At 54.6% G+C, this 12258-nt stretch overlaps 1 protein-coding gene across 18 annotated transcripts in view; it reads right to left on the bottom strand.

Moving 5' to 3' along the window:
* Positions 1 to 11746, bottom strand: part of EPB41L1 (erythrocyte membrane protein band 4.1 like 1) — a 126672-nt gene extending 114926 nt beyond the window's left edge. For 17 of the 18 annotated variants that reach the window (XM_079943954.1, XM_079943967.1, XM_079943966.1 and 14 more), the window contains exon 1: positions 11606 to 11746. The gene's annotated coding sequence lies outside the window, so the exon portion shown is untranslated. Of the gene's footprint in view, positions 1 to 10784; positions 10838 to 11605 lie in introns of those variants that run through there. The other variant, XM_079943962.1, reaches the window with a different exon arrangement.
* Positions 11747 to 12258: the final 512 nt, after the last annotated feature.

The raw sequence follows: 12258 nt of genomic DNA on the forward strand, positions 1-12258 counted from the left end.
GGAAGGGGATAGAGGGGAAGGGCTTGGTGTGAAGGGAGAAAGGGGTGTTTAGTGAAGCAACCCACTTCCTCCTTCTGGTCCCAACCTACCAGTGTGGGGCAGCTAAGGGGTGACAGCATAAGTTCTATAAGGTCACAGACAGCTCCTGGCACATAGTAGGTGCTCAATAAATATTTCTAATTAACAAATAAGGGGGTGGAGTGATGGAGGAGAAATGAAGGAAGGCAAAAGTTCACTTGTCCTGGGTCCTTGCTGAGACCAAGCTGGGCTGAGAACCAGGAGGGCAGCCACCCAGGACATGCCAGGAAATGGCTTTGAAGTCCCCCAGCCCTGGCGCTGCTCTTCCTAGCTGTGACCTTTGCAGCCCTCATTCTTCCCCATAAACAAGGGGTGACAGATAACACTACGGTATCACCTACAGGGCTGTACAAGGCCAGGCCCAAGAGGCTGGGATGCTCTGTGCCGCTGTAATATAGTCTTGTCTCTCGCTGCTTGGCAACAGCCTCCTCTTCTCAGGCCACCCCCTGAACTCCCCCACATCCCAATATTCCCCTGGATCCCACCTATGTGGCCCTTTTTCCTTTCCGGGAAGGAAAGCCCGGGATGATGACGGCTCCAGCCCACTCACATCCTACTCACCTGGGATCACACACACACCCTGGCAACCGACGGCTCCTAATTTGGCATTTGTTTGTCATTTACACCCCTCCTTGGGCCCCCTCCTCGGGCCCCCTCCTCACCCTCTTCCCCTAACCCAGGCCTACAAACGACAAAAGCCCACACCAGGCTGGAGCAAAACTCACTGTGGCCCGTTCACTCTGCGTCCTTGGGCGGGGCCTCCCGCTTCTGGACCTCTGCTTCCCATCTGTGTAATGTGGTGGTGAGGGGGCGTGGATTAAGAGATCGCTTCTCCAGATATTTAGAGATTCTGACATTTCTGGGATCAGTTTGCGTTTTAACTTCAGACAGACCAGAGTTCAGATCCTGGCCAGGGAAACAGGCAGCCTTGATATTATGAGAAAGACTCCGAGAACAGGCCCGCAGACGCCCGGAGCTACAGCTCACCCCTGAGCATTCTCAGCTCAAGCCTGGGCAGAGGGACAAAGGCCCTGAGGGCTCACTGGGCTCTCCTACCTCCACCATAAATCCCCAGCTTTTTATTTCTGCCCCACCTTTCCAGTCTTCTCTCTGTCGTTCTCAGTAGCGGCATCATGAGCTACCATTCCCCCAATTTCTTCTTGGTGAAACAAGGCTTGAAGCTCCCCCTCCATCTGGGGTGCTGACCCCAAGGCCCTTCTAAGTGGAGGTTCTAGAGCTGCCTCGGCTTCCACTCTGCCCTTTCCTGCATCCTGCCCGCATCGCTCCAAGAATGCGCCCCACTTTCCCATGCCCGGCCTGGCGCTCGCCTCCTTTATCTCCACAGGGAATACCTGTCTCCCTGCTCCCCACGGCCCCCTCCCACTTCTTGCCCATCCAGCTCAAACCTCCAGCACGGAGTCTACACTGATCACTCACTCCTCAAGTCACTCAGCCATGTCCCTCCCAGACACTGCTCCCCAGAGGAGAGGCTTACCAGCCCTATGTGACCTTAAGGCCCTGCAGACCAAGGAACTCCTGCAATTATTTGTCTCTGTCCCTCACCCTTGCCCCCCAGCACCGTGAGAACACAGTAGGTGCCTGCTAAAACAACGATAATAACCATTACCTGAAAAATAATGAATTATAATTGCTTATTGACCATTCATTCTTTACAATGCTCAGATCTCAGCATTTTACACGTATCATTTCAGTTCATCCTCCCAAGCCCCCCATAGACTTGTCATTCCTACCCCTTTGTCTTCAACTGAGGAAATTGAGGCTCAGAGAGGTGAAATGATTTGCCCAAGGTCACATAGCCAGGAGATGGCAGTCATAAGACTGGAATTTAAGTTCTTATCCACCGCCCTACTTGGCCTCCCTCCAATCCACACATAAAGGAGGGGATATGTGAGAAGCTGTGACCTGCCAGTGATGGGGCTATGGGGGTCCCATAGAAACCAGCCCAGCCCAGGGCCAGAGGCAGATTCCATAAATAAAACTTCACAACCTTCTATTAGGTACCTACTCTGTGCAAAGCCCTATGCTAGGTGCTGGGAGCACAGAATATTACATGAGACATCTGGAACTCACAATCTAGCAAGAGAGACAAGCCACGTCCCAGGATAAAGTCAAGAGCAAGCAGAACTTGTCCCCAGAGGAGACCCGATAAGGTGCTAAGGGAATGCAGAGGACAGCAAGACAAATCTCCCTGTGGGGTTGGGGACGGGAGGGCTCACAAGGTTTTGGGGGACAGAGGTTGGCATCTGAGCTGAGCCTTGACAAGGCAGGCAGGATTTCAACAGTGACTGGGGAAGGACGGGGTGTGGCATTCCTGGCAGAGATGAACCCAGGAAGTTGGGGCAAAGACACAGGTAAGCACTGGGCGTGTCCCAGGAGCCACAGCAAATGCATTCTCCAAGCCCCTCCCCTTGGCACTGGTCCCAGGTGTCTGGCCCTGAAGAGAGGCCACCATGAGCGTCCCCAGACTCCCAGGCAGCTGATTCATTCTGGTAAGCGGGCGTGGAAAGGGAGAGAGTGCTGAGTGCCTGGGCGCATGGTCTGCCAGAAGGGGCTCAAGGGGCTAGAATCCAGGCTCTGTACAGACTCTCTCAAGATGGGAGATGCTGAAGGGAGGAAGTGGCCCCACCAGAAGTGGGTGATGCTGGGGAGGAAACAAGGAAAGGGGCAAAGACTGTGAATTGGGCAGCAGTAGACCTGGCTTCCAGAACTACAGATCAAAGCTGCGTGGGACCTTGGGCTTATCCTGTCCAACCCTCATTTTTACAGCTGGGAAAACTGAGGCCCAGATAGGGGAAGAGACCGGTTCGCAGTCCCTTCGCAGCAGAACCAGCCATGTGCTGAGAGGTAGGAGAAATCTGCCTTCAATGCTTCACTCTGCCATGACCCCCCAGCGACCTTCTCCAGTCATTAGGCTCCCACTCAACAAAACAGCCCTGAAGTCGGCAGTTCTGAACTTTTCTGGGTCGTGACTCAGAGACTCACGTGGTGCCTGTGGATCCTTTCCCAAGGACAGGGAACACTCTGAGAATTGTGCATGCCGTTTCGGAAGTTCACAAACATCTGAGACCAGCGTTCCCCGAGGGCAGTCTGAGAACCCTCTGTGTCCCAGTCACCTCGACTGGAACCTATTAAAACAGGCTGATTCCAGGGCCCCCACCACGTGGTGCTCAGCCGCTCTCCTTTTAGCTGGTTCACAGATTGAACATAGAGAGGGCTCTGTGGCTAGAAGTTTTAAAGCCACTGCTCATTAATCAAGGTCCCTTCTGGTTGAGCCACCTGCTCAAGCTGGCCCTGGTCATGGTCATGGTCGTGGTGAGGGTGAGAGGAGGCCCAGCAAGCTGACTGCAGCTGGCTAGGTTCTGAATTGACGTTCTGAGATCAGCAGCCCTGCCTGGGAGAGAGTCCGGACTCCTGGGCTGCACTTGGGGCGGGAGGAGGGTTCCTATCAACCCCAGCCTAAAGGCTCTTTTCCTCTCTCCAGACTCTCACTCCAGCCCTCAGCCAGGTCCGGCTCCCTTCCTTTTCCTTTCTACACAACTCTGCTCCTGAATCTCCGTTTCCTGGCTGCAGCCTCTGCCTCCCTCCCCTCCATCACCGAGCCTGACAGAGGACCTCCAAGCCCCCAAGCACCCTTCTGAGGAGATAAAACTATCATGCTTTGCAGATGATAAGCTCATTTAATTGGGAGACTCAAGATAATCAATGAAGAACTGAGGTGGCCAGTGACAAAACAACATCTAAAGAAAAAGCCAAGCGCCTGCAGTCCTGCCCTGTTACCTGCTCTTGACGCAGCATCTCTCCAACAGGTGGGCAGCTGCCTAGAACCAGAGGGGCTCAGAGCCTTGTCCTTCCTCGTAGGAAGGCCAGTCCCTGATGGGGTGACAGCATAGGTTTAGGAAGCAGGAGACCCCACTCTCTGAGCCAAGAATCTGTTCTCCAAATTTGAGCAAGTGTGCATCCCTCTGTGGACCCCTAAACGTTCTCACAGCCTCCATCCGGGGCAGTATAGGAAAGACTCCAGACCACCTGTGGGCTTTGGCTAGATCTGGCTTTAAATCCAACTGTGCCACTTGCTGGCTGAGGACTGGGTAGGCCTTGGGCAAGTTATTTAGCCTCCTTTAATAAAGTGGGGACCGTAATCTCTGCCTCACTGGGTAGTTGCAAGGATTAAAAGACGTAAGGCGCATAAACCACTGAGCACGGGGCCTGGCACATGGTGAGCCAATAAACGTAAGCACTTGTTTATCAGTCACCAGAGCGAGCCTCTGACGAGGAAGACTCTAGGCTTTCTAATTCTTAGGTGGCCTCAAGCAACCCCCAAACCACCCACCGGAACTGGGTCTGGAGGCTTTATCTTTAGAGCTTTAACCCAGAGAGATGATGGGGAGAGAGAGGAGGGGGAGGTAGGGGAAGGGAGAGAAAGAAGACTGAGAAGAGGAGGGAGGAAGGGAAAGGAAAATCAAGGGTGGGGGCGGCCTGGCTTCCCCAGCTTGGGGGAAAGGAAGATGACTTCAGGGAAGCTGCCAACACAGGATAAGCCTTCTCTCCTTCCCGGAGCCTCCCCAGGCCCGCCAAGGCAAGGCTTAAAGGGACACAGTCTGCTGAGAAGCACCGCCCTGGCTGTCAGCAGGGACACTGAAGCCTTGGGTTACCTCCAGGCTCTGGCTCCCCACGCGGCTGCTGCCTGCCCATGACGGCCTCCTCCCCTGGAGCAGGCAGAGACGGCCAGAGCCAGGCTGAGAACAAAACCACTTGCCCATTCAGCCTGCAGAGGCACTACTCGCTCACTTAGGACTCAGGGACCCCCTTGTGGATTCTGATCCTGACTCAGCAGGACTCCCCCGACTGGGTCCCCACCTCCGGGTCCCATGCGGAGCCCTCTCCAGGCCTCTACCTGCCCCAAGGTCCTGCTTCGGAGGCTGAAGTTGCAACTAGGGAAACAGCACCATTCAGACTCTAAACAGGAACCACAAACGAGGTGTTCCGATTGCCACTGACCAGCTGTGTGACCTGAGGGGTGTCACTTCCCTCAGAGCATGTTTCCTTCCTCTGGCTAATGAGGGCAACGGAGGACGAGGAGTTTCTCTAAGGTTCTCCCAACTCCGACAGCAGCTATCCTGCTGGTAGGATACCTTGGAGCACAAAGGGGCAAAGAGGACTTGCCTCAGAAGAGGAGTGTGCCGAGCTGGGCTCTGCTGAGAGTGCCGTGGATGTGGCAATGGCCAAGGGTTATTATGAAGATGACGATTATAATTTAAAAACACAGCCACAAACTCTAAAGCAGTTTACAAAGAGCTTTCTCATTATCCCCTGGGATTCACAATCTGGTGACTTAAGTAGAGCTGGACGATGATTATTCATATTTGGCAGATAAGGAAAGTGAAGCAAGATTTAAGTGGCTTGTGACTTCCCTGGTGGCGCAGTGGTTAAGAATCTGCCTGCCAATGCAGGGGACACAGGTTCGAGCCCTGGTCCAGGAAGATCCCACATGCCGCGGAGCAACTAAGCCCATGCACCACAACTACTGAGCCTGCGCTCTAGAGCCCGTGAGCCACAACTACTGAGCCCATGTGCTGCAACTACTGAAGCCCGCACACCTAGAGCCCATGCTCTGCAACAAGAGAAGCCACCACAATGAGAAGCCTGTGCACCGCAACGAAGAGTAGCCCCCACTCGCCACAACTAGAGAAAGCTCGCACATAGCAACGAAGACCCAACACAGCCAAAAATAAATAAACTAATTAAAAAAAAAAAAGATTTAAGTGGCTTGTCCAGGCTACTAAGTGCAGAGAAGGGGGAGTCAAAGCAGAAGCAGTAATTACGGGATGCCTGCTGTGCGTCACCTCACTAGGCTCACTCATATCTGTTATCTTGACCAAGTGTCACCACCACAACCCGGCACTGCAGGTGCTACTGTCCCCGTTTCAGAGAAGAGGACACTGAGGCTGAGAAAAAGCCTCATGGCTGCTCCATTGCAAAGCCTGGATTGGGACCTGGGCTTGTGGGACTCCAAGACCTGCAGTCTTTTCCATCTTCCTGTATGTACTGAGTTGAATAGTGTCCCCCCAAATTCATGTCTACACAGACGCTCAGAATGTGACCTTATTTGGAAATAGAGTCTTTGCGGAAGCAATGAGTTAAAATAAAATGAGGTCATGCTGGATACGGGTGGGTCCTAAACCCAAGATGACTGGTGTCCTTAGAAGAAGAGATGACACAGAGACACACCAGAGAAAGGGAAGAAAGCCATGTGACAACAGAGGCAGATGCAGCTGCAAGCTAAGGAGCTCCAAGGACTACTGGCCGCCACCAGAAGCTGGGAGAGGGGCACAGAACAGATGCCCCTGCCACCCCACCTCAGAGCTTTCAGAGGGAGCCAACATTGCCAACACCCTGCTTTCTGACTTCTAGCTCCACACTGCGAGAGAATAAATTTCTGCTTTTTAAAGACACCCAGATTGTGGTATTTCAATAAGCAGCCCTAGGAAATTAATACACAGTGAGTCCATTGAGCAGCAGACCTGAGACTCTTAAATTCCATTTTTCAGATTCCCACTCATTAGGCAGCCTTGGAGGTTAATGGAGTCCTGGGGCCCATGGAGGAGTCCTTCTCATCTCTCCTTCACTTCCCTGGTTCAGGCTGGCCTGAAGTCCATCAGCTGGGCTTCTTCCATGTCCCAGGTGTCTAGCCATCCCACTGGGCCCTTCCATCATGCACATAAGCACCCTTTGAGCCCCGACTCCAGATGGACCATCCTCCCCCTCCACCCAGGCCAGCCTCTACCACCACCTGGAGAGCTGTGGTTTTGAAATGCAAATCCGATCCTTCCTGGCTAGCTTAATCTTCTTCCCTAACTCTTCACAGCCTGTAGGACCCAGAGCCTGTGCCAGATCCGGCCTCAAATTCCTCTTTATCTCCAGCCACTCACCCCACCTGTCCCCACCCCTCACCGCCTTCTGCTCCAACCACATGGAACTATTTGTATTTCCCCTAACAAGTCATGGTGCCTTTGCACATGCTGCTCCAACTACCTGGAAAATAAAATCCAGCCCAACCACATTTTCCTCCATGAACAGCCATACCTTGCCACCTTGTACATTGTCCATCTTTACAGGTCTGCCCTGCACACTCAGCCTGGGAACACTGTTGTATTCATTTCTGTCACTGTAGGCCTAGGGCCCAGTATGAAGGCATTCAAGAATGTTGAACTGTGGAGTAGCCATAACAGTAGCAATTGCTACCATTTACCAAATATTTACTATGTGCTCAGCACTGTGCCGAGCATTCCACGTATGTTACTTCATTTCACTCTCAAGACAACCCTTTGAAACGGATGCTATTACTGATCCTGTTTTACAGGTGAGAAAATGAAGACATGAAGTCACTTGTCCAAGTCCACGCAACTAGTAGGTAGCGAAGACAGTGCTCCATACTCTAGCGCCAGTGCTAGTAACCGATGTTAGGTACACCATCCATCCTAATATCCTCATTTTACAGAAGAGGAAACAAGCAAGAAAGGAAGAGTGACTTGCCCACAGTCAGGTATCAAGATGTGGACCTAGATCTTTAGATTCCTTATTCATTGTTCTTCCTCTTCTCATTCTTGCAGGATCTTAATCCAGGAGGACACAGAAAACAAGGTAGGCTGTATCTCCTAGAGAGCTTTTTCCCGTCTCCCCTAGAGCAGAGCCCAGCATAGGCCTGGCCACACAACAGGGGCTCAAATCTATAGCCAGGCGACTTAGCAGTAAAAAAAACCAGATGAATCTACTTCAACAAAGTCTGAAGCCTGGGGACTTCCCTCGTGGTCCAGTGGTTAAAAATCCACCTTCCAATTCAGGAGACGCAGGTTCAATCCCTGGTTGGGGAACTAAGATCCCACATGCTGCGGGGCAACTAAGCCGCGCACCACATCTACTGAGCACACGCCACAACTAGAGAGCCTGTGTGCTGCAACTACAGAGCCCATGCGCTCTGGAGCCCACACGCCACACTAGAGAGAAGCCCGCGTGCTGCAACTAAGATCTGACGCAGCCAAAAAAGAAAAGTATGAAGCCTGCTTAGATATTACAATGTCAGGCCTCGAGAGGACAAAGGGTATCCTTTAATACCATCTCCCATATTAGAAAGTCAACCATTCAACAAATTTATTGAACACCAGTCATAAGCCAGACATGGTGTGGTGGCACTAGGAAGACTGATAAGCAAGTTTGTGCCCAGATGGCATTTTCAATCCAGTGAGGAGAGACAAACAACTAACAAGTTCATGTATAATTACTTATCTCATAAGTGTTATGAAATACAGGGAGCTATAAGAAGGTATAACAGGAAAAACTGAGTTATCTTAAAGGAGTTGTTGGTGAAGGCTCCCCTGAGAAAGTGATTCTTCAGTGGAAATCTGAAGAGTGGGAGTTAACCAACATAAGAAGCAGGGGGGGCTTCCCTGGTGGCGCAGTAGTTGAGAGTCCGCCTGCCGATGCAGGGGACACGGGTTCATGCCCTGGTCTGGGAAGATCCCATGTGCTGCGGAGCGGCTGGGCCCGTGAGCCATGGCCGCTGAGCCTGCGCGTCGGAGCCTGTGCTCCGCAACTGCAGAGGCCACAACAGTGAGAGGCCTGCGTACTGAAAAAAAAAAAAAAAGAAGAAGCAGGGGAAGGGTGTGGTAGACGGAGGGAACAGCATGTGCAAAATCCCAGAGGCAAAAGAGCTCCTGCTGCCTAGATGAACTAAAAGAAGGCCAGAGTGACTGGTTTCTAGAGAGGTGGGCAGGCCTTGTAAATCAACGTAAGAAATGGAGAAACGAAGCAGAGCAGGGAAACCCCTTGCTCAGAACCTAGCCCAGAGCAGATGCTGTCAACAAGTCATTGAATTATTTTGTGAAGGCGTGATTTGTCCAAGATCACAAGGAAGACCTGGGACTTGAAGCCAGAACCTCTACTTGCCAGGTTAGGGCTGTCAGCTACTTCAGGTATGTGTGTGGAAGGGGGCAGGAGATGCTTTCCAGGTGTTTCATCCTATAGGAGGTTCCAGCTCCCTGCCTGCACCTCTCTTGAGCTCTAATGTGAATCAGGATTTCCTGTGTTTGTTAAAACATAGACTGCTGGGCCCCACCCCCAGAGTTATTGATTCAGTAGATCTGGCGGGAGCCCCAAGAATTTGTATTTCTAACTAGATCCTAGGTAACCCTGCTGCTGCTGGTGGGGTGACCATACTTTGAGAACCACTGCTCTAGACTAGAATATACGAGGGCAAGGAGGAGTGGTGAGTGGGGCCCATGGCCAGGATCCTTGGGAGCTAAAAGGGTAGATTCCTAAATCTGGGTAACCTAAAAGGGTAGATTCCTAAATGTGGGTAACAATGAGACAAACTCTAGCACTCTGAGAAAGGGAAGGGGACTCAGAGTCTCAGAATCCAGCCTACTAGCTGCTCAGCTAGGGAAACTGAGGCTTAGGGGGTTTAGGCCCTTATATAAGAGAAGCTCAATAAAAATGTGTTGAGTGAACAGGTAAAAACATGAAAGGTTTGACCAAAGTCCAAAGGAAACCCCTGCACCAAATTCCAGGGCTCCTGAGCTGCAGACCAGAGCCTTTCCTACCCTGGGAAAGGGATTCAGGAAAGGGGACAGCAAGCTCAGCTTTCCCCCAGCTTCTGCTGCCTTCAGTAGGGAAACATTTTTAAAATTGCAAAAATCTGCTGTTGGCCCCCAATCCTATCACCCATCCACCCTCCTTCCTTTCACACTCCCAGCTCCCTCCCTTTACACTCCAAATCCTGTGCACTTTATCCTGGCAAGCTGAGTAGCAGAGGGGGAGGTGAAGTTCTAGGGAAGAAGAACTGGAAGTGGAGGGTGAATTCTTACACTTGGATAGCCTTCTTCCAGAACACTTCCTTCCTCTTGTAAGAGTCTCGGTTTCTATCCTCATATCCAGTCTAATCCCAGTCTACCTACATTTCAGTACCAGCATCTGAAACCCACAAAGCCGGGGGCTAAATTTCCAAACCACCTTTTCACCCAGTTTTTCTAAAATAGGGTGGCCCTGGACAAAATTTTTCTATCCTATTCCAGTTGGCAGCAAAATGCCACTTATCTTGCAAACCCACATGCACAGACTCACTAACATACAAACAGTTTATGTGTACATAAAAACAAATATACTAAAACTCATTAAGAAACACATACACATAGACTTCAAGAGATGCATTATTCACTGTTCACTGATAAAATACATCTGCACCCCCAAATGCACAAGAAACACACACATGCACACATCTCCAAATGCATGCGCTGCACCGATACATGAAGAACGGAGTAAGACACACCCAGAGACCTCTCTCAAAGTAGACATCTGAGGGGGCGTTCCTTGGAGGGGGGGCACTGGCCCTTTAAGAGAGTGGTTCTCCCTCCTCCCTTCAGGGCACCTAAGGTGCGGCTCTACCCCAGGGAGCTGGGAGGGGTGAGGATGGGAGTGCGGCTGAGCTGGCCAGGCCCAGTCTGGCTCTGGCCGACTGTCCCCGCACCACGACAGGAAATGGATCCCTGAACCGACTGGGTCACCAGCCTGGGGACCGCTGTCTCCACCATCACCAACACACACACCCGGGCTCCAGGCAGGACACGCCCTCCGCTCCAGCGGGCACCTCTGTCAGCCCGGCTCCCTCCGGCCCCCGGGGTGTGGCCGCCCACCTGCCGGCAAGGAGTCTAGGCCCAGCGGGGACGCTGCCGCCGCTGCCGCCGCCCTCTGCCCCGGCCAGGTGCCCGGTTCCCGGCGACGGCAGCGCTTCGGCCGCCGCCCCCACCCCTTCCTCCAGGCTGTGCGGAGACAAAGCCGCGCACACGCACACGGGGGCTACGCGGGGCTACGCGGGTGCACACCCGCCCTCACACGCGCACACACGGGGACTCACAGTGGCGCGCGCGCACACACACACACTCCGCCACAGGTTCCAGCCACAAGCGAAGCCACTGGCACACACCCTCATCCAAATGTACACACACTCGGCTACACATTCAGACACACCCTCTCATAAACACATTCACGCATAGACGCGCGCACACACACCGCCCAGCCCAGACGCGCGGAGACACACAGGGCACACACCCTCTCACACACACACAGATGCACACCCGCTGCACACACGCACGCGCGCACACACCGATCATCCACTTGCACAGACCCACGGGCACACGCGCGCTCACACCCAGCACACACCCGGCGACGTGGACCCCGACACACATACCGCGCCAGCACTGAAACGCACAAACCGAGGCCCGGGGCTCCCGGCTCGGGCGCCCGCCCCCCGCCTCCCGGCTCGGGCGCCCGCTCCCCGCCTCCCGGCTCAGGCGCCCGCCCCCCGCCTCGGTGCTGTCCAGCCCCCCGGAGCCTGCCCGCCGGCCTGTCAGTACTCGAGGACGGGAAACCGAGCCTGGAGCCCTCGGTGATCACCTCCCCACACACACCAGCCCAGACGCGGCGGGGTCCCCGGGCCCCGGAGGAGGCGGCTAACCTGGCTGCGGCGGCGCGGCTTCCGGGCGCTGTCTGTCCTCGGTCGGTCTGTCCCGCGGCCGCTCGGCGGGCTCCGAGGCGCACTTGAGCTGCGCACAAATGCCCCGCTCACTCGCTTGCTCGCTAGCTCCCTCCCTCCCGCGGCGCAGCCCCCTCCCCGCCCGCCCCCCTCACCCGGTCTCCCCCCTCCGCCCCGCCCCGGCCGGCTCCCCAAGAGGAAGCGGCGGCGATCCCGGCCGCCGCGGCAGCCACGGGCAAGCGAGCGAGCAACCGGAGGAGCGCCGCCTGAGCCGGGGCCGCGCGTAGGGAGGAGCCGCGCGGGCCCCTGGGGAGAGGAGGAAAGGAGGGGGCTGAGCCCTGCGAGCCCGCCTGGCGCTGGTGACCCGCTGCCCGCTTCCCAACGTGGGCAGGCGCCTACCTGTGTCGCCGCGGAGCTCGGAGGCTGGGGCGAGCGGCGGGGCGACGAAGAGGAGACCCCACCCTGGGCCCCCTCGCCCTTCCCGTCCCAGCCCGGTGGGCTCGGGCCCCGCCCCCCGCCTCCTCCTGGTCCCCGCCAGCGCCAACCTCGGTTTTCCCTGGCCCAGACGCCTCGGCTCTCGGCCCGGTGCCCCGGGCTAACCCCACGGCCCGGCGCCCAGCCCGCCGGCCTCCTCC

This window comes from Stenella coeruleoalba (genome assembly GCF_951394435.1).
Source record: "Stenella coeruleoalba genome assembly, chromosome: 15".
NCBI classification, from domain to species: Eukaryota; Metazoa; Chordata; class Mammalia; order Artiodactyla; family Delphinidae; genus Stenella; species Stenella coeruleoalba.